The sequence below is a fragment of the Macrobrachium nipponense genome, chromosome 33 (genome assembly GCF_015104395.2).
Source record: "Macrobrachium nipponense isolate FS-2020 chromosome 33, ASM1510439v2, whole genome shotgun sequence".
Taxonomy (NCBI): Eukaryota; Metazoa; Arthropoda; class Malacostraca; order Decapoda; family Palaemonidae; genus Macrobrachium; species Macrobrachium nipponense.
Window position 1 is genome coordinate 3,601,068 of NC_087219.1, and position 24,416 is coordinate 3,625,483.

A 24,416-nucleotide genomic window follows, 5' to 3' on the forward strand; every position below is an offset into this window, starting at 1 on the left:
AGGGGGGTAACCTGAGGGGTTGGGGGAGTAGGGGGAGGAGGTAGAGGGGCGGGAGTTTGGCGATACGGAGAGGATGAGGGGGTGGGGATGTAGTGCCGGGATTGAGGAGGTTGGGAGGAAGGTTGGGTGGTTTGTGGTACAGGAGGTAGGTTCGTTCTAGGATCGAACCTGGGGTTGCTGGGAGGTTTCCTGGTCGGTGATGGTTGCCGAGGTCTTGCAGGTGGAGGAGGGAGGCCCTTCACCTTCCAAATCCTCTGCAGTCTGACTGGGCATCCCTTAAACCAAGCATGATGTTGCTGGCTGCAGTTAGGGCATCGGGCAACTGTGTGGCCCTTTTCCTTGTATTTTTTCAAACACACTTCTGTTTCATGTTTTGCACTACACACTCCACAGATGTGTTCTGCGTTACATTCGTTTTTGTGATGTCCAAACCTCTGACACTTGAAGCATCTCAGAGGCTCTGGTATGAAGGCTTCGGTCTCATATGTGCCTAGAATTCCAAGGCTGACCCTGGCCGGAATTTGGCCCTTGAAAGTAGCTTCGATCTTGAGAGTCTCCTGTCCATCTTTGGCAGTACATCTCTTGGCTTCCATGATGTTGGGAACCTCGAGAACTCTATCGATCGTGATATATTTGGGGACTTTGCAAATCATCCCCTTGTTGATTTTTGAAGCAGGATCAAGTAGCAGGCATAGGTTGTCCTTCTTGAGTAGTTCCACAGCTTTCTGGTCCTTGGGAGTAATTATAAAATCCCCCCTTAAGTTTGGTCTAGCTGTGAGGTTTGCATCAGGATATTTTTTCTCGAGGGCCCTGACTGCAGCATATGAAGTCTGGCCCTCGATAACAACAGCTTTGAACTTGGGAAGTGCCGGAAATTCTGCAAAACTCGCCGTATTCGGTGCCAATGTCGTAGGGAGCTGGTTGTCATCTGTCGAAATCGGTGGTACAATCTTCTTCTGTTTCTTCTTCTTCTTCTTCCTTACTGTGGCGAAGCCTTGCTCGTCCTCCAAGGGCGGGTCCTCCCTGGGATTACCGGGCGAAAGGGGTCTCTTAGAGGCCATACTTGTCAAAATTAAAGGTTTAAATTGACGAGAGTTACGTAACGCGCCTGTGCGCGAAATTACGTAACCTGCGCAGAATTTTGTCGGCCATCGAGGTTTTTATACCAACAGTCACCCCCTGAGGCCATTTTCTCTTCCTTTGGATGTCCTTTTCTTAATGGAAGCTCAATCCGAAAGGTCATTACTCTCAGTGAATTCTGAATCCCCTAATAAGACCTAACAGGTATATTGACCACGTGATAATCCTTTCGAAAAACTTTAGGCATCAATTTCCGTTTAAAGATAACCATGGGGAGAAGTTTCATCCCATCTGCCATACACGTTAAAACAACAGTAAAGTATGTCCTTTCACGACCAGTAGTTTTGATTAAAATGCTTTTCTCTCCTATTTTATTTACGGTCGAGTTTGATGGCATGTCGAAGTTAAGCGGAGTTTCATCTATGTTGCCGATACATGATAATTTATAATTATTAGCTTTGCAGTGCTTTATTACAAATTTGAGGAAATTATTGATTTTTTCTTCCAGTTCTTTGGGTAGTTTTTGTGCTATTTTGGTTTTCCTTCTTAGGACAAAGTTATGTCTTTTCATAAACCGAGTACACCATCCTGCAGTTGCTATAAACTCTGGAATGCCCATTTTTCTTGCTTCTCGAATTGCATACAGTCTTATATTACATCGTGTTAAAATAAAACCATTTTCTCGGTTTTCGGAGACCCACTTTGCCACTTTATCTTCTAAATGCGGCCATTTACATTTGGATCCGCGATTTGCACACTTATAAGAGGGAGTTACTATTAAATTTTCCTTTTGTTTTCTCCAGCTTCGGACACAGCTTTCCCCGACGCCAAACCGCTTACCAGCTTGAACATTGTTTGTTTTTTCAACTTCAGCTACAACTTGCAGCTTAAATTTAGCAGTATATTTCCTTGCTGATCTTCTCTCCATGGTCCTATTCACTCTGTGGGCCGAGTTGCTGCCGTTTCACTGGTTGTTGTTGTTGTTGTTGTATTAAGCCAACACATCTTGTTGGCACGGGCCTTTCCCTTGTTCGGCCCGTAGTTTCACTGCTTGCATTTCTGAGCTATTTATACAAGCTGATTTACAGTTCTGGCAGCAACATAGGCCTACTCAACAAGATTAGGCATTTGTATTCTCTGGAGGACTGCTAATCCATTAGTATTAACCAGGTGGTCAGTGATCACACACCCTTCATAGCCCAAGCAACTGAAAAACAATTTTTTTCCAACGATGTTTTATCTTTACTGTACTACAATACACACATAATCCTCTATCCGAAGTCCTAAAAACCAAAAAGCTCTAAAAACCTAAAACATTTTGGGAAGTAGAGCGTCAATTCATATGGAGTGTATAGTCTTGTTACCGTGGCGAGCTCTCTGGCGTGGCTTTTAAAGATCTGCCCTTAAGCCAATTTTACAAAAACAACAACTGCCCGTGCGTGACAGAACTTTGAATGTCCTTGAGACAAACCCCGAGGCTATAATTATAAGATTATAAGGGTTTTTCATTCCCGGGTACTTTAATCTCCTACCTATTCGGCCCTGCTCTCTCCCTCTCCTAAATCTTACAGCTGCCTGGACGAGAGCTTTTTTATGGGACAACATAGGCCCACATTTCGCATTTTCCATACCTATTTATTTTGTATACGATTGCCCTTTCTCGGCTGTGAAGTTGATGTCTGTCCATGGCTGTGAGATGACCAGGAATAACTTGTAAGTCGGTGTCAATGTCACTCCACACTTTAGTCAGGCCAAAACTTTGCAATATCGCATTCAAGCGATATTCAGTCATTGTTTCCTATCTATTATTTTCTCAGAGAGAGAGAGAGAGGAGAGAGAGAGAGAGGAGACGAGAGAGAGAGAGGAGGAGAGAGAGAGAGAGAGAGACTCTGTCTGTATACGATTGTTTATTTTCTCACTCGTCAAACTTACTCTGTTATGCTTTATTTCATATTTCCTTTCTCACCAATTTATTCTATACCTACGATATTAAGAAATCAAGATATGTGTAGAAGGGAGAACTGCCTCCAGACTGTACAGTCAGTATGGATTTAAACGCACGTGGAACTGGTTGAAATATTCGCAACAGCACCAAAATGAGATGCCATGTTGATAGAAAATCTGACTCCGTTTCTTGTTATTGCACAAAAAAACTTTATCAATCGTGAACCTACGTAATTTATTTAAATTCTGCGTAACGGAAAAGATCATATTTGATATCTGTAATGGGAGAAATGGTTTTATCTCTGTTGTTGTTATAAATTTGGCAGATATGCGATCAAACACGTGGGAGGACCAAAACAGCCCAGCCAGAGAGCTCAGCTCATTTTGAAAATATGTACGAGGAAATGGCAGCGCTGCTCAAAAATTTTGTCAAAATGTCACCCTTTTTTCCTGAAAAGTTTGAACGAGTGTAAGAAAATATGGCAGGAGTGCTAATCACCCCCGAGTCTCAACCTTTTGTAGCACGAGTATAGTGTTACATCGAATGTTACGATTAGTCTGTCGTGTTACATTCACATTGTCCAGAACTGCAGTTGTAACAAGTGAATAAATAAGTAAGTTTAAAGTTCGTAACAAGCATCTGTCGGTGGTTATTCTTAATGGCTCGTTAAGTGTTCATCAGACATCGGGTTCTTGAGGCGACTTCGAAGTTAGGCTGAGTGGTCGGGGTCATTGCCCTGTGAGCTTCCAAGGATATCTAGCCTCCTGGGGAGGTCCCATGCTGAGTGACCGTGGGAATACTGGATTAACTGTGTGGTCCTGACTCCTGTAGTGTCCCCTTGAGGTATTTGCTTTACCTATTGACCTGAGAGGACCCGCAAGGTCCCGGTACCAGTTTCGACTGTGACCGTTTAGTGTATTTTGTTCCAGTAAGTGTTTTTATGTTTATACTGTATTTTTGGAAATGGTAATATTTTTTGAAATAAAACGAATGCTGTATTCGGTGTAGTTACTTTAATACTAATTCTGTTCACAATACAAATATGATGCTTAGGATATCGGTAATGAGTTAGGTTTTGTAAATGTCGGTCTTTGCCAAATTAATTCAGGCTTTGCCAATTGATTTATTTATTTATTTTTAACCGATAGGTAAGATGGGAGAAAGAAGAGAGAGGGCAGTTAGTTAGCTAACCATGGTAGGGAATAATGTAGAGAGTTAAGTATTAATAAGAATAATGTAGTGTGGTTTATCCACAATTTTATTTGGGTAAGGGCACAATTTTTCTAACTATGGCCTTAATATTACAATAACGACCTTACATTATATTAACATGGTGAGTTGTACAGATACATATTTGAAATTTTTTTTCTTAATAGTATAATTCTATTAGGCTAAAATTCATATTTTCTAATTTTAACCTTAATGTTAACTTATGGTATGATTTTATATTATATTTACTTAGTAAATTCTACATATTAATTTTCCACAAGACATTTCTTAATAGTATAATGGTTGAGGTTCATTGCGATGAATATAATTAAGAAGAAACTCTTCTCCCCCTTCTGTGGTCTTTGTTTTTGGGTGGTTTCTCTCTTCTGCTTCGGATTCTTCTGTCAATTCACTACTGCACTGAACTTCTCCATATACTGGTTGCCAGTATATATAATCTGATTAATTGCTTCTACTTTGTTTTTGTTGTGTATTTGATCTTTATCCAGACAATCATATTCTTGATTGTTTCTCATTACATACCTTGGTACAATTTTTTTGTAATGCGCTTATATTGGAGGTCGATGCTAAACACTTGAGTATTGGTGGATATTCCATTATTTTAAACTTTTGTAGAAATGGGTTTTTATAATTGTACATATTCCTAAAACTTGTTAGCTTTGTATTCTGTGTTCTTGATATTCTCAGTCTTTCTGCACATATCTTTATATTCCTCTTTCTCCGAATTGCATTCCTATAGTAGCTGTTCTTGCGCTTTTAGTCAAATGTAGTAGTTGTTGGTCTAATATTATTTGTGCAGGTTTGTATGCAGATACTAATACCAGTTAGAATTTAGATTTATTTGTCTTTATCTTCTACTTCTTTTCAAATTTAATTATTCTTTCAATTGGCCCATTGTTTTTTGTGCTACTTGTCTAAGTTGGGTCCCTTCTTCGTGTACTTTTTCTGGGTGTATAACTATTTGAGTTATATAGTCTGCAAAGATCAGTACAGTATTCTGGTAGTGGGGTCACGTCTGATGTATATATAATATGGATAATGTTGGAGTTAGTAAGAGATCCTTGTGGGATTCCACTTAGTAACGGCAATGGAGTCCCTATGCAGTTTTGTGACTATGGTGCTGTTCGATCTTTGATGAAGTTGCATAGTATTTTCTCAAATGCCTCGAAAGTTGAGATGTAATATTTTGTATTGAAGTCCTTGTCTCCATACTTTGTCAAATTACTTTGTCAAATGCCTAAGTTATATCTCTACATACTAGGTTGCATAAGTACTTTCTTCTTTGTGATGATAGTGCAATTCTCCCCTATATTGTTGCTATTGCAATCTGGGCTCCTCTTCCTTTTCTAAATCCATATTTGTTTATATTGTGCAGTTGATTACCTTCTAGGAACAACCCTAATCTGTTGTTAATCATTTTTTTAAGTATTTTACCAAATATTTTTAGTAATGATATTGGTCTATAATTCTCGACCAGATAAGTATCTTTTCCTGTTTGGGTATTTAAATCATTATTGGTTTCTTGAATATAATTGGAAAATGTTCCATTGTATCTCTTAATTTTTCAATGCAATGTCTGGTAAATTTTGAATTATGGCCTTGTTAATTCCCCTTCCTCCTGGTGCCTAGTTTAAGATTTTAAATTATTAATTTATTTTCTAGTAACTCTTATTCTCCTTGTTAGTGGGCGCTCTTCATGGAGTTTTGCTAATATCAGATGCATGGTGCGGATTTTTGAGTTATTGGGTTATTGGAATATTTCCTGCCAGTAGGCCTTGTGCAGTACTTCTTTCTCTTGGTCATCATACATTTTCTCAATCCTATGCTTTATGTATGGTGATGTATTAATTTGCTTCCCATCCGTCTTGAAACTGAGTTATTGGGTTATTGTACTGTATTTGCGTATTTTTTATTAGGTCTTCCGAATTTTGATGATACAATCTTGGAGTTTTCTTGTACTAACTGCTCTTGTAGTGATACACATCTTTTCAATGTGTTGTTCCAACCTGTTATAAGTACTGTATTTTGGATGTTGTAGTGCCATTGTATTCATTTTAACTTGCCATTACTAATAGGGTGTGGAAGTGTAGTGTATTTATTTACTTATTAGTATATGATTTATTATAGCTAATTCTATATTTTTGTACCATTATTAAAGTTCTTTGTCTACTATTTCTTTTATTTATATTTCATTTGAATTTACTGTTTGTCTTCTCATTTTCCCTTCTATTTCATTTTTGAAGCTTTCCCAACTTGCTCTTTTTATATTTGGTATTTCTGAAGATGGAATCTTATATTGGATTAGTTGACAATGTGATTACCATTGGTATATGATCAAAGGAGGTTGCTGGTCTTTTCTGTTATTTGCTACGAAAGTATCAAAATCAGGTCCTAAGTGAATAAATCTTTTATTTGTCAATCTATTTCTTGACTTGTGTAATTAGATGCCTTTATCCAAATAGTTGGTGTCTGGAATTTAGATCCACAATGAGATAGGTTGGTTCTCTCCTGCTCATTAACTTCATGACTTCAGGAAGTGGGAAATAATGTCTCCTTGGCGGCTGTTAACCTGTCACGATCACTATCGGTCCTTTGTTAGTTAGAATCTGGACTGCTAAAATGTAGTCTCGGAAATCTACTTTGTCTAATATTATTCTTAATTGCTATTCCTGCAAAAGACTTCATCAGCAGTCTTGCACATTTATATATTACACCCAAACATTTTCATAGTTTAGTTTCCTATAGTCTTCATTGATTAATATTATGCCAGGGTCGTCTTTTATATATATTTTTTAATTTAAATTTCTGTTTTCCAGGATTTCACGTTGAATTATTTTAAATCTCGCTAATTGAGACCATTTAAATTACAATGTTGTAATTATTTTTATCATTTTTCCGTTTTCCGGTGTTCGTGGCTACTGGCGTGTTGTGTTTTGACGCTAAAGTTGATAATCCCTCTGGATTTTGCAAAATGGGAGAACTGGAGAAATCTGAGAAGCTTAGTGGTGAGGCTTGTGTTTTTTTTTTTTTTTTTTTTTTTATCTAATTCAGGTTTTGCAAATTTAACTTTATAGTGAAATTCAACAAATAATCTATGAAATGTTCAATTTAGTTGCCACTTTTGGTGCTGTTGAACACTTAAGCTTCGAGCTGCTGGGTAAGATCAAGGTACCCTGGGTAAGAGTTGTCAGAGATGGGTGTGTGGGCACGAGGTCACACTACTCTCACAACATACTGACAGTGGATCACGATTTTGGGGCATGTGCCATGACGGTGTGAACAGTATCATCACCTGCATACCCTCACTGGAGATATGTGCCCAATCATACACTCTTAAATTGTTAAAGATTTTGCTTGTGTAGCACTTGCTAAGAAAGTTAATTTTATTTTGTTTAGTAGGTTAGTTGGCTAAAGAAGCTGCATAATTCAATGCAATTGCGAAATTCTTTCATTGAACTTAAAATACTGATTCTCAGTGAATCTATAATTTCATAACTTGATATAAAAAAATAGGTTGGGACAAATTCAACAATTATTACTGTATAGACTTTATCGATCAAACTGTAGGTCTAGATATATGAAAGAATAAAATCCTAGGCTCAAATAGCTGAAAACTCAAAGTATATATATACAGTCATAGGTTAAAATCCCAGACAACCTAAAAATAATCCTATGCTCACAATCACAGTTTAAAATCGTAGACTTTCATCCCTTTAACACACATTACTTTCAAGTTTTTTTACGTTCTAAATTATATGTTTCATTTATACTAATAAATTAATGAAACTGCTTTCCAGAATTTGTTATTGCATCATTGGTAGAAGCTTCTAATTTTGATTTTAGACTTATTCCTCCTTCGAAGAGTTTTTTTTTTTCTTTCTCTCTAAAGTCTTGAAAAAGATTAGCTTTCCATGAAGGTGTCGGGTTTTTTCAGTTTGATTTCAAGACCTTTTTCTTCCCTCGAATGAGTCATTCCGCTGCAAGTCTGTTGCATAATTATTAGCCTCATATTTCTTGAAACTAACGTTTTTTCTTCCTTTCTCTCAAGTCTATTAAATAATCACTATCCTTAACTTGCTCCTAGGCTTTATTAGAAATAAAATTATATTTTTCTTCCAACGGTTAGCATCGTCGACAATAAAATAGCAATAGAGCTTCAGAACAAAATGTTGAGAAACTATTGTTGACTGAAGCAGACGCCTCCTGACCCCTTGGAGTTCCTCCCTCCGGCGGTCTCTAGAGTCACCGCTCCCTCCAGACTTGGTCTCCTTCAGGGCAGCAGGTCGGAGTAATCTGGGAGTAGACGAGAGCCGGGAGTTTGCTGTAGTCTGGAGTAATTGAGGAGTAGGTTGGAGGATGGCGTCTTGACTCTGCTTTTTGGACAAATTCTCTGGCGTTGGAGGTTTCCTCTTCTTGGCGTCTTCTTTCTGGTGTAATGTAGCTCTTGTAAAATAAAGAAAATACTCTGTTAAAAAATTTCTGTAACTTATAAATGGAAATCTATGAGATTACTTAAATATTAAGGAAATGTAAAATTAAGTATGGAAATGTAAAAAAAAAATTAAATAAAATTAGGTAAGGACTGTGATATGTCTATTTGCTTCGTACCTACCAAATTTATGACTGAAAAAAAAGTGTAGATGCTATAGATTATCGATTACATAATGGCTAAGGCATTTTGCTGTGCACGTGTACAAAAGTATGCTTAAGTGAAGGAATATCATTCATTATACTTAAGAAAAAAAATATCCTTCCAAATTCATAACTGTAACTCCTCCTTCGCTCATTATTGGCTAGTGCCTTTGTCCATTCAACTCCTGCATGGGGTTGAAACTTTGGTGAATTTTCTATTGAAGTGTCATTAAAGGATTGGAACCCTTTTAACGGAGTCTCCTACATTGCCGTTTACTAGACAGCACTCTCAGAGAGAGAGAGAGAGAGAGAGAGAGAGAGAGAGAGAGAGAGAGAGAGAGAAGTGTGGTAAGGGGTGGGTGGGTGCCTGGGAAAAAGGGAAGGGCTGCTTTGCATGTATGTCTACGAACGCTTCAAAATATAACCAAAATTTCTCTCTCTCTCTCTCTCTGATTTAGGCCTATAGTATCTTATCTTTCATAAACTAGTTTGTTTAAAATTCCTTTACCATCACAATATGTTTATATACATTTCTAAGAGATGTCATCAAAGTAGTTTGCTGGACACCACAGATTGTGTGATTACTTAATGCTTTAGTTAATTGTAGACTTTTTATAGACCTTAAGGATTCCTTTGACAAGGCAAATAAGGAAGTCCTTTTAGAAAGTGTTGAGTAAAGGCATAAAAGGCAAGTTATCAGTGTGGATTTCAGATTATTTTTCAAACAAAGGCCAGTGTCTGGTTTCAGGGTCCTGATCTGAAGAGAGGATTTGAATTGGGTACCCCACAAGGGGGGTGTTCTCAGCCCTATGCTATTCAATATTCTTATGGACAGGATAGCTTCTTATAAATTTTATGGAGAACCACAAGTTATAGTATATGCAGATGACATAACGATTCAATGTAGAAATGAGGATCATGTGTTGTTAGTAATTGGTCAACTACTGTGTGTCTTTCATTAGGTCTGCCTGTTAATGGAAAACTGAAAAAACTATCAGTCACGACACTTAAATGGAATAAAACTTTAAAAAGTTAATAGTTATAAGTACTTAGGAATGCATGCCAGTTTCATTACTGAAGTTAGGGATCAAAATCAATTGTCAAAAATATATGCACAGCCAGGTTAAAATTTAAAAAAAATTTGCCGCATTAATGAAAACGTGTTGGTGTGCTAGTTTTAGTTATAAGATCTGTATATCTAAGCACAGTGAGAAGTATAATAGACTATTCAGCTCCTATCCTTGCCTCATACTCGGGCCTTTGGAGCTCATTCCAAATGAAGCGATGAGAGTTGCAGTACTTGGTTGCCCAAATACAGCAAGAATCGAGATCTTGAGAAAGCTCAACCTCCCAACCATCACTAACTGAGTAATGGACACGACACCCATTTCTACTTTGAGGATTAGTACGAGTGGTATATTCACCTAAAGAATGCTGTTGATGCATACACTGGTGGGATTAGTAGTAACTTCAAGAGAAATGGACATTCAAAACAACTTTGCTAAAGATTGTTTGAATATGAAGTTAAGGGATTTTGTGTTCATTTGCCAAAAGCAATGTGTTTAAGGATCTGGATTGCGGGAAATATAGGTAGTTGTAAGGATACTCTCGCAAGAAAAAAATAATTGTAATCCTCATGATTCACAGCAAATGTTTATTCAGAAAATATCAGAGTATCCAAGGGAAAATGTCATCCATATGTATTGTGATTGTTCTGTTGCTGTTCTGTTAGAAGGGAATTTTTTGAGTATGGGACTAGTGTGAAAGAAAAAAATATCTCTGCGAGCAGACAGTAAATGTTCTAGCACTGCTGCTGAATTGTATGCCATTTAATATGTGGGCCTCCAGCATGCTTCTGTGAAGAAGAAACACTGTCTTTGGATTTGTAGATAACCAAAGTGCTTGCTTGCACTGAACTCTGGGTCACCTACTGATGATTTGATTAAGAAATTTAAGAAATTCATACATGACATAAGATCAAATGAGTGTGATGTGAGCTTTATGTGGATATAATCTCACTGAGGTAGTCCTTACCTATATGATTGAAATAGCTCATGATTTAGATAAGAAAGGATGTGAAATGGATGTTGCAGAATATAATTTATTCAGAGTATCAAAAGAATAAAATTCTGAAATGGAAAAAATTCGACATCAATTGGAAGTGGATGTTGCACTGGAAATTTTGAATAATGGTGGCAGTAATAGCCTCCAACAATATGATCAGGTCATGAATGGTACAAATTTTGTTCAAGGTAAAGCTTCAGCCAAGCATGACAGATTTGTAATGAAACTTTATTGAGGATATACAGTTATTATTGGCAGTGTATTGAAGAAAGATGTCATTCCTTGTAAACTGCGCGGTATTCCAAAGTCCCATACTCTTCTTCATAACATAATGTAGTGTAGTAGTTTGGATGAATATCGAAATAACAATATAACTAATGTTGCAGATATGGTATGTTATCTAATAACGACAATTACGAAAATTTTGTAAAAAAAAAAAATATATAAAAAATCAATAAATTTGACATTTTTGGATGTAATGAATCAGCTGTGCCATTTACTGTTAAAAATGCTTTTGTTAAAGAAGTTTCAGAGTGGGCCTGTTAGCATACTAACAAAGCGCTAATTTTGATATATCATATACTATATCAATACACTGTTTGAATTTGCATTCGTCGGAAATGTGTACTGGTATCATATTAATCAGGCAAATCAGGATCAACAAAATTTATAATACCTGCTTTATTATAACTAATCTTATTAATATAACCATTACTCTCGATATCTTATACCTAAGTTTTAATGCTATACATTTTCATACATACCGTGCACAAGCGTAGGCGATTTTTTTTTTCCTGTAATTTTGTGTTTATACCTGAAAGTCGTGGTAAAGGATTATCCTTCACTCCAGGGCACTTAACAACCACACCTCCTAAGATGTCGATTAGGCCTATGCATACAATTCGATTTATGGCCACACAAACTTGCTGGATTTAGGCATTACCGTTGCGCATTTTCCCACGCTACAGAATTCGAACTTTCTAATCCCAACATGTCACCAGTTTGTTCTGGAAACTACTGGAATAACGAAACCGGAATTCTTAAATGAAATAGAATGTGTACCGGGTGATGGCTCCGTAGGATATACGTAGATGTTAGGTTTGTTACCCGAGTTTTTTTACATGCATGTTGATAAATTTCAGTTAGCACTAGCCTAACAATAAGCTGAAAATGGTACTCCATTAAAATCTATGGCATTTCCTCTGATATAAACTCGAAATGACCTTTAGTTAAAAGCTCACGTTTAAACACTACACTGCAGCGACGTATCCGGTTCCTTACCGCCACGGTAAACTGTAACCGTTAGACTGAAGAATCAAAGTCTGTACTCAGTTCATGACTTCTCCCATATGAACTTCAAAACAACCGTTTAAACTCTATATACTACTGTGACAATAGGTGGCAGTTATAACAACAGTTTGTTCTTTATTTGTTCCACGGAATATTCATAATGTTATTCTCAAAGTCTGGAAAATATTCACATAAGAGCTATAATCTCTATTTTGGATTGTTTATTTATATATCCATTTGAATATTGTAATTATTTATTTATTGCGTTGACAACTTTGGTATTCATCCATCTATCAGTTCAATTTTTTTGCATTTTTCAACTTGATTTTTTGCATAGATCTGACGACATGCAGGCATATAGATATGGCTTGTGATAAAGGAATATCAGATCTATAATAAGCAGAAAAGTCATATGCTCTACACAATGTCCACAAGGCTGAAGGCTCCTCGTCCCTTGTCAGTCCCAAGATGGTCGAGTCTCCCTCTCTTCTGCCGAAGAGACTCTGCTTCCTCTTCGGCCAAAGTCGGCCTCGGCCTCTTCGCCCTTCGCCTAACGTCCTCCCTCCAGTCGGAGACGCCGCCGACGGTTTGCGCGGGAGCTTTCACTCCTCCAACTGCTGCTGCTGGAAAATAACAACACCAACTATTAGGCGATGAAGGGAAAAGTAAACAGATAAAAAAATAGGCAAATGAAACATATCTCGTGACTATGTTAGGCCTAAGAAAATGTTACTCCCTCCAAGATTGTTTGCAATAATATGGAGCACTTTGTTTCAATAAAGGTATCAGTATCCACTAAGAAACAAGAGGTCTATATTGTAGAATTAAATAATTTACTTAATGAATAAATTGCAATTAATTGCTAAGACCACCATGCACTATAATATTTCTTACTATAGTACTAAGTCTTAAAAGAATCCGAAATTTACCTTGTTGTACGCACTCCATATTTCCAAAACGAACTCGGAGAGTAATCCTGTAGAAGGAGACGGGAGACCGTATAAGGTGATACCAAGCGAGCACAGGTCAGACTGCATAAGAATTTCATCGGCCTTCGAGGTTTTATACCAACAGTCAGACCCTGAGGCCATTTTCTCTTCCTTTGGATGTCGTTTTCTTAATTGAAGCTCAATCCCAAAGGTCACTACTCGTGAATTCTGAATCCCCTAATAAGGCGGTAGACCCAACTGGTATATTGACCGTGATAATCCTTTCGCAAAAAAATGGAATGAGCCGAAATATGGAAAGAGGTAATGCTAGGGCGTACTCCGTAAACGACGCACAGAGACATCGCCCTAACTCTGTGGTAAGGCGAGGGCTACTGCATCAGGAGCGGGTGCAGCTAAAGAAGCGAGCTCACATTGGGTTCAGAGTATGTCAGCTAAATGTTGGGTCCATGACTGGGAGAGGTAGAGAATTGGCTGACTTGATGAGAGAAAAGAAAGTAGATGTTGTGTGTGTGCAAGAAACGCGGTGGAAAGGAAATAAAGCTAAAGAGTTGGGAGATGGATATAAGCTATATTATAGTGGAGCAAATAAACAATGGTAGAAATGGAGTTGGCATAGTACTGTCTAGTGAACTAAAGAACTCGGTAATAGAAGTGCATAGAAAGAATGACCGTATCATCAGATTGAAGATATGTTATGGAGGAGAGATTCTGAATATTATAAGCGCATATGCACCACAAGTTGGTTGCACAGAAGAAGAGAAGGGAAATTTCTGGAGAGACATGGATGGAATAATGCAAGAACTGGAAGAGCATGAGAGGGTGATAGTTGGGGCAGATTTGAATGGCCATGTCGGAAGTGAAAATGAGGCGATTGGGCGGGTGCATGGGGGCCATGGAATTGGAGAGAGAAACCCAGAAGGAGAGAGTGTAGTGGACTTTGCTGTGTCATTCGACATGGCAATAGTAAACACATTTTTTGAGAAGAAAAGGGAACACCTAATAACATATAGGAGTGGGGGAAGATTCTCCCAGATAGACTATTTCTTGTATAAAAGGATAAATCTGGTGGAGGTCAAGAACTGCAAAGTTATTCCAGGCGACCATGTAGCCCCCAACACAGGCTGCTATGTATGGACTTGAAGTTGAAAAGGGAAAGAAAAACCAAAGCTAAAGGGATAAGGAAAATTAAATGGTACGAATTACAGAAGGAAGGGGATAAGAAGAGAGAGTTTAAGAGGAGGGTTTTGGAGGATATTGATAGTGGATTTGAAGATGTTCAAGAATGGTGGGGACACGAAATGCAGCAGTAATAAGAAGGCATGGAAAGGAGCTGCTAGGAGAGACATCTGGTATCATATGGGAAGAAAAGGATAGTTGGTGGTGGGATGAAGACATTGAGAAAGTAGTAAAAGATAAGAAGGAGGCAAAGAAAGATGGGAAGAGTCACAGTCAGTGGTAAGACAGAAATAGGTACAGAGAGAAAAACAAGGTGGTGAAAAAGGTGGTAGCCCAAGCTAAAGCAAAGTCGTATGATGAGTGTATAATGAGCTGGGGACAAAGGAAGGATTAAAGAAGATGATGAAGCTATCAAAGGCTAGAAATAAGAGCACCAAAGATATAACACACATCAAACAAATAAAGAATCAAGAGGGTGTAGTGCTTAGAAAGGAGGAAGACATTGTGAAGAGATGGAAAGAATATTTCGAACAGTTGTTAAATGAAGAAAATAATAGACTAATAAGAGAGGATGGCAAGTGAACATTGGCATGGTAATGAGGTTTTCTAGGCAAGAGGTACTAAATGCACTGAAGAAGATGAAGAATGGGAAGGCAACCGGACCAGACATGATCCCGGTGGAGGCATGGAAAGCATTAGGAGATGAAGGAGTGGATATACTGTACGATCTTATGATAAAGATCCTTGAACAGGAAAAGATACCAAATGAGTGGCGTGGGAGTATATTGATCCCAATTTTTAAAGGGAAAGGCGATGTCCAAGAGTGTGGTAATTATAGGGCATTAAATTGATGTCCCACACTTTGAAGATACTGGAAAGGATGATAGATGCTAGACTGAGAGAAGAAGTACAAATAGGTAAAGAGCAGATGGGATTTATGAAGGGAAGGGGAACAACAGATGGTATATTTTGTCTGAGGCAAATAATGGAGAAATTCGGGGAAAGACAAAGGGACCTACATATGGTATTCATTGACCTTGAAAAGGCTTATGACAGAGTCCCGAGACAAGAAGGTATGGAGGAGCCTGAGGGAGAAGATGGTGCCAGAGAAGTATGTGCGATTGATACAAGAGATGTACCGGAATGTATTTACCAGAGTGAGGAGCAGTGTTGGGGAGACAGAAGGTTTTGAGGTGAGAGTAGGATTACACCAGGGGTCGGCTCTGAGCCCATTTATCTTTAACATAGTGATGGATTGTATAATAGAGGAAGTAAGGGAGACAGTACCATGGAACATATTGTATGCGGATGATATTGTTCTGTGTGCAGAGAGCAGGGAAGATCTGGAAGTGAAATTGGAAAGATGGAGACAAGTACTGGAGGACAGAGGAATGAGAATAAGTAGATCCAAGACAGAATATATGTGTACCACCACTGAGGGGGATGATAGAGAAAGTATTCAGCTTGGTGGAGAGCAAATAAGGAGAGTTTTGATAAGTTTAAGTATTTGGGATCTTTTGTTAACGCTGGAGGAAGTATGGAAGAAGAAGTAAAACATCGGGTACAGGCAGGCTGGAACAACTGGAGAGCGGCCTCGGGAGTTCTTTGTGACAAAAGAGTGCCGCTTAGGTTAAAAGGAAAATTTCACAAGACGGTGGTAAGAACAGCAATGCTGTATGGTACGGAAACAGCAAGCATGAGAAAAGCAGAGCAGAAGAAGATGGATGTGGCAGAAATGAGAATGCTTAGGTGGATGTCTGGGGTAACAAGAGTGGATAGGATCAGAAATGACTACATAAGGGGGTCAACTAAGGTGGTGGAAGTATCAAAGAAAGTGCAGGAGGGGAGGCTGAGATGGTATGGACACCTGTTGAGGAGAGATGAGGACCACGCTGGGAGACATACTATGGGAGTGGAGGTGCAAGGAAGAAGAAAGAGAGGGAGACCAAGAAAGAGATGGAAGGACTGTGTGAGAGAAGATTTACATGAGAAGGGAATTGATGAGGCAGAAGTGCAAGATAGAAATAGATGGAAACGGCTCATCCGAAACGGCGACCCCATATAAAAATGGGAAAAAGCTGGGAAGAAGAAGAAGAAGATAATCCTTTCGCAAAATCTAGGACGCTGACCGTGGCTTCTCCCTCTGAGCCTTAATTGCTCTGTGAACGGAATTATTCTTGGAGGATTATCGTCTCCCTAGCGCACTTTTTTTTTATCTTTTATCAGAGAAAATATACAATATTTTACAATTTCAACGTACTTGGTCAAAATGAAACATGGATTGTGGATACTTTTCCTTGACCTTTTAGAATCCACTTTGGTATTTCCTGGCTTTGTTTCTCTTCTCAGCAACGGCGTTTAGAGCTAATTTATCTTTTAGAAACGTTATCACTCCTTATCCTTTAATTGTAAATTCATAATTTTGGACTGTGGTTTTTACATAAAACACAAATCTTGCAATAATTATTAGGCTTGTTTTTCTTACTTTAATCTGTAGAGTTTTTTCGTTTTCGTTTTTTCTTGGATCTTAACGCATGGAACTATAAATATGGAATAGACGTGTGCGTATAAATGTCTTAGGGCTGATTGTCACTACGCGGCGTCACAGGAAAGGGTGGAGATGATGCTGAAGGAAGCTATTACAGCATCGTCTTGCAGACGACTTTTTCAACTCTGTCGTCCTCAATATTCCACCGATTTTAATAAATATCGGCTCATTGGGAAGCTCTTCAAAATCCCTTATAAATGCCTATAATTAAGCATGTAGAAAATACGGCGCTGCAGTGTTTTAAGTAAAGATATCCAGATATGTATTTGACCTGGGTTCGCTTTTTTACTGTACTGTTCTAAATTTTTAAATATAAATTTTGATAAATTTATCATCAGTTAAAAGCTCTTGAAAAGCACTTTCCAATGAACCCAATGAAGCACGTATATGTCTCACACAATAGAAATAATCATGCAATGTAGCCATGTGCTGAGACAGTGATTTCATGTCTTGCCATGGGGTTGTGTAATAAATTTTATCACTAAAGCCTGTTGAACCCCTTATATATAATATCCTTCTAAGTATCAAAGTCTTTATACTCTACTTTGCATTTTATGCACTACGTAGGTCTTATCACCTTGGGATTAACCCTATCACCTGACACAATGGATTTAAATTGTAATTATGTTGACTTATATCAGTCATTATTACAAAAAGAAACACACATGTTAATATAATTTATATTTACAGATCACTTATTAATTAATGTCTGTCTTATTTAATAATTATAATCTTAAGTCAATTAAGTCTATTATACAGGCTGGCTTACCACTAAAGTACAAAATTTTTAGGCAATTTTATGCTAAATGTACAAAAGCTGAACTCGAAACACTGGGTATTACTGCCCCTTGAAAAGAACAAGTTTATTGCATTTCTGGCGAATGCTTCTACCCTGCAATGCCTGACTGTGGAGTCTGGCTACGCGGTGGTAGCATCAATCAAAGTAAATGCCCACAATCAGGCGAATCTCATCAAAGTAGTGATTATCTACACCAAAGGATGTCTGCTTCACTGGCGCCATAACAAAGCTCTCTCCACCCTTTGCAATGACAACAGCTGCACAGGTCGGATTTCGCGCATGTCCATTCCATGTTTATAGTTCCATGATCTTCCTTCGTTCTGTCGAGGTTGTTTCACGATTGCACATTTGTCATTTTGAAGACTAATCTCTGCGCATTGGAACTGCACTCTCTCTCTCTCTCTCTCTCTCTCTCTCTCTCTCTCTCTCTCTCTCAGATTTCTTTTGTTTTCAAAGCTCCATCTTGGGTTATTTCCTTGGAAAAATGTTTATAGTTACAGACTTATTAGTTTATATTTTCCTTTGTTTGAGAGCTCATGCTTCCGTTCTGGGGTGATATCCAAAGTTCCTTGTGATGAGACCCAAAACTATAAGTTCTATAATTGTTTCTTCCTCATCATCGCCTTTCTTAATTTATATTTTCATTTCATATTCTATTCCTGATAATATTATCATGACACTACCATTAATTATAATGAGATGTGTTTCTTACATAATTTTATTTAAAGTTATTTATTAATTTATTTATTTTTAAGAATCGAGAATCGATATCCTTATTTGCTCAATGAAAGCAAACTTAACTGGTATCCTATCCGCACGAAAAATTCATTCCTAAATTACCTATGAGGCAGACCATAGTTCCTCCTCTGAGGCCTTTAATTCCCATTCCAAACCGGTATCAAGTTCTAGCATGTCATTCCAAAATGAAATGAGCTCTCCGCGTGAGTTGATCTCTGCATATCTGCCAAATCTATAACATCAACAGATAAGTAAAACATTTTTTCCCATCACAGACATCAAATACCATCTTTTTCGTTACGCAGAATTTTAAATCAGTTACATAGATCCACGACTGAAAAAGTCTTAGTTTTAAGGGTATTTATCTATTTATTTATTTTCAATAAAAAACTGAATCAGATCTTCTATCAACATGGCATTTCATTCAATCAGCTCCTCGTGCGTTTAACGCCATTGGTAAGCATCTACAAATTGTTTCCAAGGGGTACTTTTCTTCTTTACTGTACACCGTCTAGCAGTCATTATGACTGCCATTTGCAAAATCCGTTCCATGGTGATGTACTTCGGGACTTTGCAAATCATCCCCTTCGACATCTTTGCAGCTGGGTCCAACACGAGGGATCCTTCTTCAAGAGCTCTGCAGACTGTTGATCTTTAACGGAAATTATAAATTCCCCTCTCAGGTTCGGTCTGGCTTGCAGTTTCGCTTCTGGGTATTTCTTTTCGAGTGCCAACACAGCAGCGTAGGACGTTTGCTCTTGCAAAGTCACTGCTCTGAATTTTGAAGTGCTGGAAAGTCGATGTTGCTGGTCATGATAGGTGCTGTAGATGTCGAGGTGTTTGAAAAGTTGATAACGCTCATAAAGGTTTTTTTCCGCTTCTTATGGACTTCTGGAAGCCCTGTTCGTCGAGGGAGGGCATGTCCACCAGCTGGGGGCCAGGAGACGTCGGTCGCTCCTCTGCCATCGTCGAGAAATAATCCATGACAGCCTCAGTAGACTGCCGACAAAGTAAACCGCAAGAGAGTCTTCTATAATAACTGAAAATTATTACACAAGACGACTGTGACTGACCCGATCTTCTCATTCTTCTCTGGGTGCGTCAGGTGAGAGGAGCTCTGCCTAGTCCTGTTATTAGACCTAGACCTAGACCTATACAGTGCGTCACAATGGACAGCTGCAGCCTAGTTAATGAAGGTGAATTAGTGAGAATCTGTTAAGAAGGACTAATGCTTTTTTTGTTTTAACTATTGTTAATGGATAATTTGCAGTTAAGTTTAGAAGTTAATTAATACAGTTTTGTCAGGATGTTCCCGAGGCATAACTCAGACACTTACAGAGAGAATCTGCAGTAAATGGTATTATTTTTTCAAAATGTGTCTATATGTGATTTATTATCAGTTTCATGAATCACCACATAATGTGGTCGTGGAATGATGAATGTGACGCTCATAGGAATAAGGCTGAGTGATGTAATTGTTCTTTTCATTACAATTACAAAATGTATAACATTCTTTTAGAATGTTTCACCTGTGACGTCATAAGAAATGACTATTATTTTTCAGTGGTATCAGTCATGTTTAATGAAATTTGTTGTATTAGGATTAACATGCTTCAAAAAAAGGTTATGTGACCAATATTTGTTTAAAAACATACCTTTAGATGAATGTTTATAAAGATTACCTGAATTAAATTAATCCTCACTCATGGATTAGGTTTTTAACTTTTCATTTGTAAGCCCTCAACATAATTGTAATTTTACAGCCTCATATATTTTATGGTAATTATGAAAGACTCTTTCGTCCTCAAGGATTTTATTTAAGAATACATTTGAAGTTCGTTTATATAAACGTAATATTATAGACTTAGTATATTTTAGAGTAACTAGTGAAACTTGCTGTCAATTATTTTTTATATTGATCTCACATAAATTATGAGAGAGAGGAAGAGAATTCCTTGATTAGTTTTATATAGGCTGGCGCTTGCATATATCTGTAGTACTTCGCCTCTCTCTCTCTCTCTGTCTCTCTCTCTCTCTCTCTCTCCCGTGTGCTGCCCTGTATATGCCAAAAACTGTTTGTTGCAAACGACTCAGTGTGCCTATACCAATACATTTTTGTACATGTGCACAACAAAATAACTTGCGTGTTATGTAATTGATAACCTATATCATCTGGAGATTCTTTCAGTCATATATATGACGGATAAGAATCAAATAGACCTATATCAATCGTTTAAGTGACTCGACAACGAAACAAGATATTGAACTACAATAATATATCAAATTGGAAAAACAATTCGAAGAAATATACAGTTTACACTGCAAGTTAAAGAATTATTGCAAATTATAATTATATATTTACATGCTCGTAACCTTATAGACACATTTTAGGGGAATTATGAAGAATTCCTTCGTCCTCAGTTTTATTTAGATATTGTCATATTACCATAATCTTATAGATTTCCATTACAGTTGTTAGAAAAACTTCATTTGTCAGTTTTATTCAACATTATTGTAATTATATATATTTATATTATGCTGAGTTAGGCCTACATTACACCAGAAAGAAGGAAAGTCGAGGAAACCTCCAACGCGTCGGGAACCCAGCATCCCAGCTCTTAAAAAACAAATTATAGTACTAGGTATCTTTCTTACTCCCCAATTACTCCAGACTATCACTACAACAGACTCCCGGCTCTCGTTCACTCCCTTTTTTTTCTAACCTGCTGCCCTGAAGGAGACAAAGTCTGGAGGGAGGAACTGCAACGGGTCAGGAGGCGTCTTTTTCAATAAAATATGGAGTTTCTGTCCAAGGTTGTATTATTTCGAAGCTCTGGACAATTTTGTTGTGGATGCTGCTGACCGTTGGAGGAAAGGTTTAAAACAAATAGAACAGAACAAAAATGCTACAACATACAGTTTATAATTAGGGGAAAAGTAAACAAGATTAAATAGGAGAGAAAAATTTACTGTGCCTGTAACCTCCAGTAGGTCTAGTTCCTCCCACGGAGCAATTCAAATTTGTACGGAGGAGCAGTTGCCAGACTCTCAGGTTTTGAGGAAGAAATTATCATACGGTTAGGATACCTGTTATAGATGTAGCTCTGCCCCTTTTCCTCGGAATTTATGTTGTGCATTAATTGGTTGATTGTGGGTTACCTGGCGTCACAACTACTAGGGTCACTGACGCCGAATAATGTGCATTAAGAATAGGACTCCTGAAGGCAGACTGATCTTGAGGGTGAATGTATCGCTAACCGCACCTAAAGCATCAAAATAAAAATTTAAAAAAACATTGAAATATACCTCATATAACAGACAATTTTTTTTAAGGAAAACATATTGAATGACCTTTTCCATACTTGTGTATTGTATGGTGCCAGTCATTGCCGACTGGTAACTTGGAGTATCTTAGAAAAATAATATTGTCACAAATTAGTCTATATTCACATTTATCCGGCAACATACCATGATTTATTGTAAATGAAATAGTCACTATATCTTTAATATGCTTTGAAACAGACATTTCTAGATTTAACTAATAAGTTCTGAAAAAAAAAGTTTTTCAATTTGATACTCCATCATGAAAAGGGGTATTTTTTTTTTTTTTTTTATCTTTTATAAGAACATATTAGAAAAAAAAAACCTTCATTTACTTAATAAGTAAGATAACACCAAAATATTACAAAATGATATACCTGCAATATTTAAAAATTATTATTGATTACAAAAAGAAAAAAATTAGAATCCAAACCAATATCCTTTTTACTGAAAAGTAGTATTCGATGATTTCAGTGTTACAATAGCACAAAGTTACGGCAATTAGTGTTACATTGAATATTATGTTTAGTCTGTCGTGTTACAATCACATTGTCCAGAACTGCAGTTGTAACAAGTGAATAAGTAAGTAAGTTTAAAGTTCGTAACAAGCATCTGTCGGTGGTCAGTCTTAATGGGTCGTTAAGTGTCTATCAGGAATCCGGGTTCTTGAGGCGACTTCGACGTTAGGCTGAGCGGTTGGGGTCATTGCCCTGTGAGTTTCCAAGGAAATCTATCCTCCTGGGGAGGTCCCATGCTGAGTGACCTTGGGAACATTGGATTAACTGTGTGGTCCTGACTCCTGTAGTGTCCCCTTGAGGTATTTGCTTTACCTTTTGACCTGAGAGGACCCGGCAAGGTCCAGGTACCAGTTTCGACTATGATCGTTTAGTGTATTTTGTTCCAGTCAGTGTTTTTATATTTATACTATGTTTTTACTAATGGTAATATTTTTTAAATTAAAAGTGAATGTTGTAATAGGTGCAGTTACTTTAATACTAATTATGTTCACGATACAAATATGGTGTTTAGGACAACGGTAATCGACAAATTAATTCGGGTATTGTCAATTTATTTTATTTATTTTTAGGTGATAGGTAAGATGGGGGAAAGAAAAGTGAGGGCAGTTAGTTAGCTAACCATTGTAGGGAATAATGTAGAAAGTTAAGTATTAATAAGAGTAATGTAAAGTGTGGTTTATCCGCAATTTTATTTGGGTAAGGGCACAATTTTTTTAACTATGACCTTAATATAACCTATTGCAATAATGATCTTACATTATATTAACATGATGAATTGTACAGATTTTAACGTTAATGTTAACATAACGATTTTGCAATTTATTTACGTAGTAAGTTCTACATATTACTTTTCCACAAGACATTTCTTAAAAGTATAATGGTTGAGGTTCATCGCGATGAATATAATTCTATAGATTCTCTTCTCCACCTTCTGTGGTCTTTGTTGTTTGAGTAGTTTCTCTCTTCTGCTTCCGATTCTTCTGTCAATTCACTATTGCACTAAACTAGTTTACTCCATATACTTGTTGTCAGTATATATAATCTGATTAATTGCTTCTACTTTGTATTTGTTGTGTATTTTATCTACATTCGGATCATCATATTCTAGATTGTTTCTCATTACAGACCTTGATTTTTTTATGCACTTATATTAGAGGTCGATGCTAAACACGTGGGTATTGATGGATATTCCATTATAGGCCTGATTAGACTTTTGTAGAAATGGATATTTATATTTTTGTTCATATCCCTAAAACATTTTAGCTTTGCATTCTGTGTTCTTGCTATTCTCAGCCTTTCTGCGAAATGTCTTTATATTCATCTTTGTCCGAATTGCATTCCTATAGTAGCTATTCTTGCACTTGTAGTCAAATTAAGTGGTTGTTGGTCTACTCTTATTTGAGCAGGCTTGTGTGCAGATAGTGATACCAGTTGGAATTTGGATTTATTTCTGTTTTCCACTTTATTCAACTTATCTTTCAATTTGGCCCATTGTTTTTTTGTGCTACTTATCTTCAAAGTTAGGTCCCTTCTTCGTGTACGTTACTCTGATGGTGGAGTCACATCTGATGTATATATAATAATATGGATAATTTTGGACTGAGTACAGATCCTTGTGGGACTCCACTTAGTTACGGGAATGGATTCCTTATGTAGTTTTGTGACTTTATTGCTGCCGTTCGATCTTTGATGAAGTTTCAGTTTTTTCTCAAATGCCTAGAAGGTTGAAATGTAACATTTTGTATTGAATTCCTTGTATCCTTACTTTGTCAAATGCCTTAGTTACATCTCTACATACTAGGTTGCATAGGTACTTTCTTCTTTGTGATGATCGTGCAATTCTCTCATTTATTGTTGGTATTGCAATCTGAGTTCCTCTTCCTTTTCTAAATCCCTATTTGTTGATATTGTGCAGTTGATTACCTTCTAGGAACAACCTTTACCTGTTGTTAATTATTTTTTCAAATATTTTACCAAATATTTTTAATAATGATATTGGTCTAGTTATAATTCTAGACCAGACTAGTATCTTTTCCTGTTTTGGCCATTTAAATCATTATTGCATTCTTGAATATAATTTGAAAATGTTCCATGTGAGACCCTAATTGTATCTTTATTTCAAATG

At 37.2% G+C, this 24,416-nt stretch overlaps 2 long non-coding RNA genes across 2 annotated transcripts in view; both read left to right on the forward strand.

Annotated features, from left to right (window-relative positions):
- LOC135202666 (uncharacterized) overlaps positions 1–7,787 on the forward strand; it is a 227,016-nt gene extending 219,229 nt beyond the window's left edge. Inside the window, exon 3 of the long non-coding RNA XR_010311775.1 lies at positions 7,424–7,787. This is a non-coding gene — a long non-coding RNA (uncharacterized LOC135202666). The remainder of the gene's footprint in view (positions 1–7,423) is intronic.
- A 14,685-nt stretch (positions 7,788–22,472) lies between these two features.
- Positions 22,473–24,416, forward strand: part of LOC135202668 (uncharacterized) — a 47,887-nt gene continuing 45,943 nt past the window's right edge. Inside the window, exon 1 of the long non-coding RNA XR_010311776.1 lies at positions 22,473–22,590. This is a non-coding gene — a long non-coding RNA (uncharacterized LOC135202668). The remainder of the gene's footprint in view (positions 22,591–24,416) is intronic.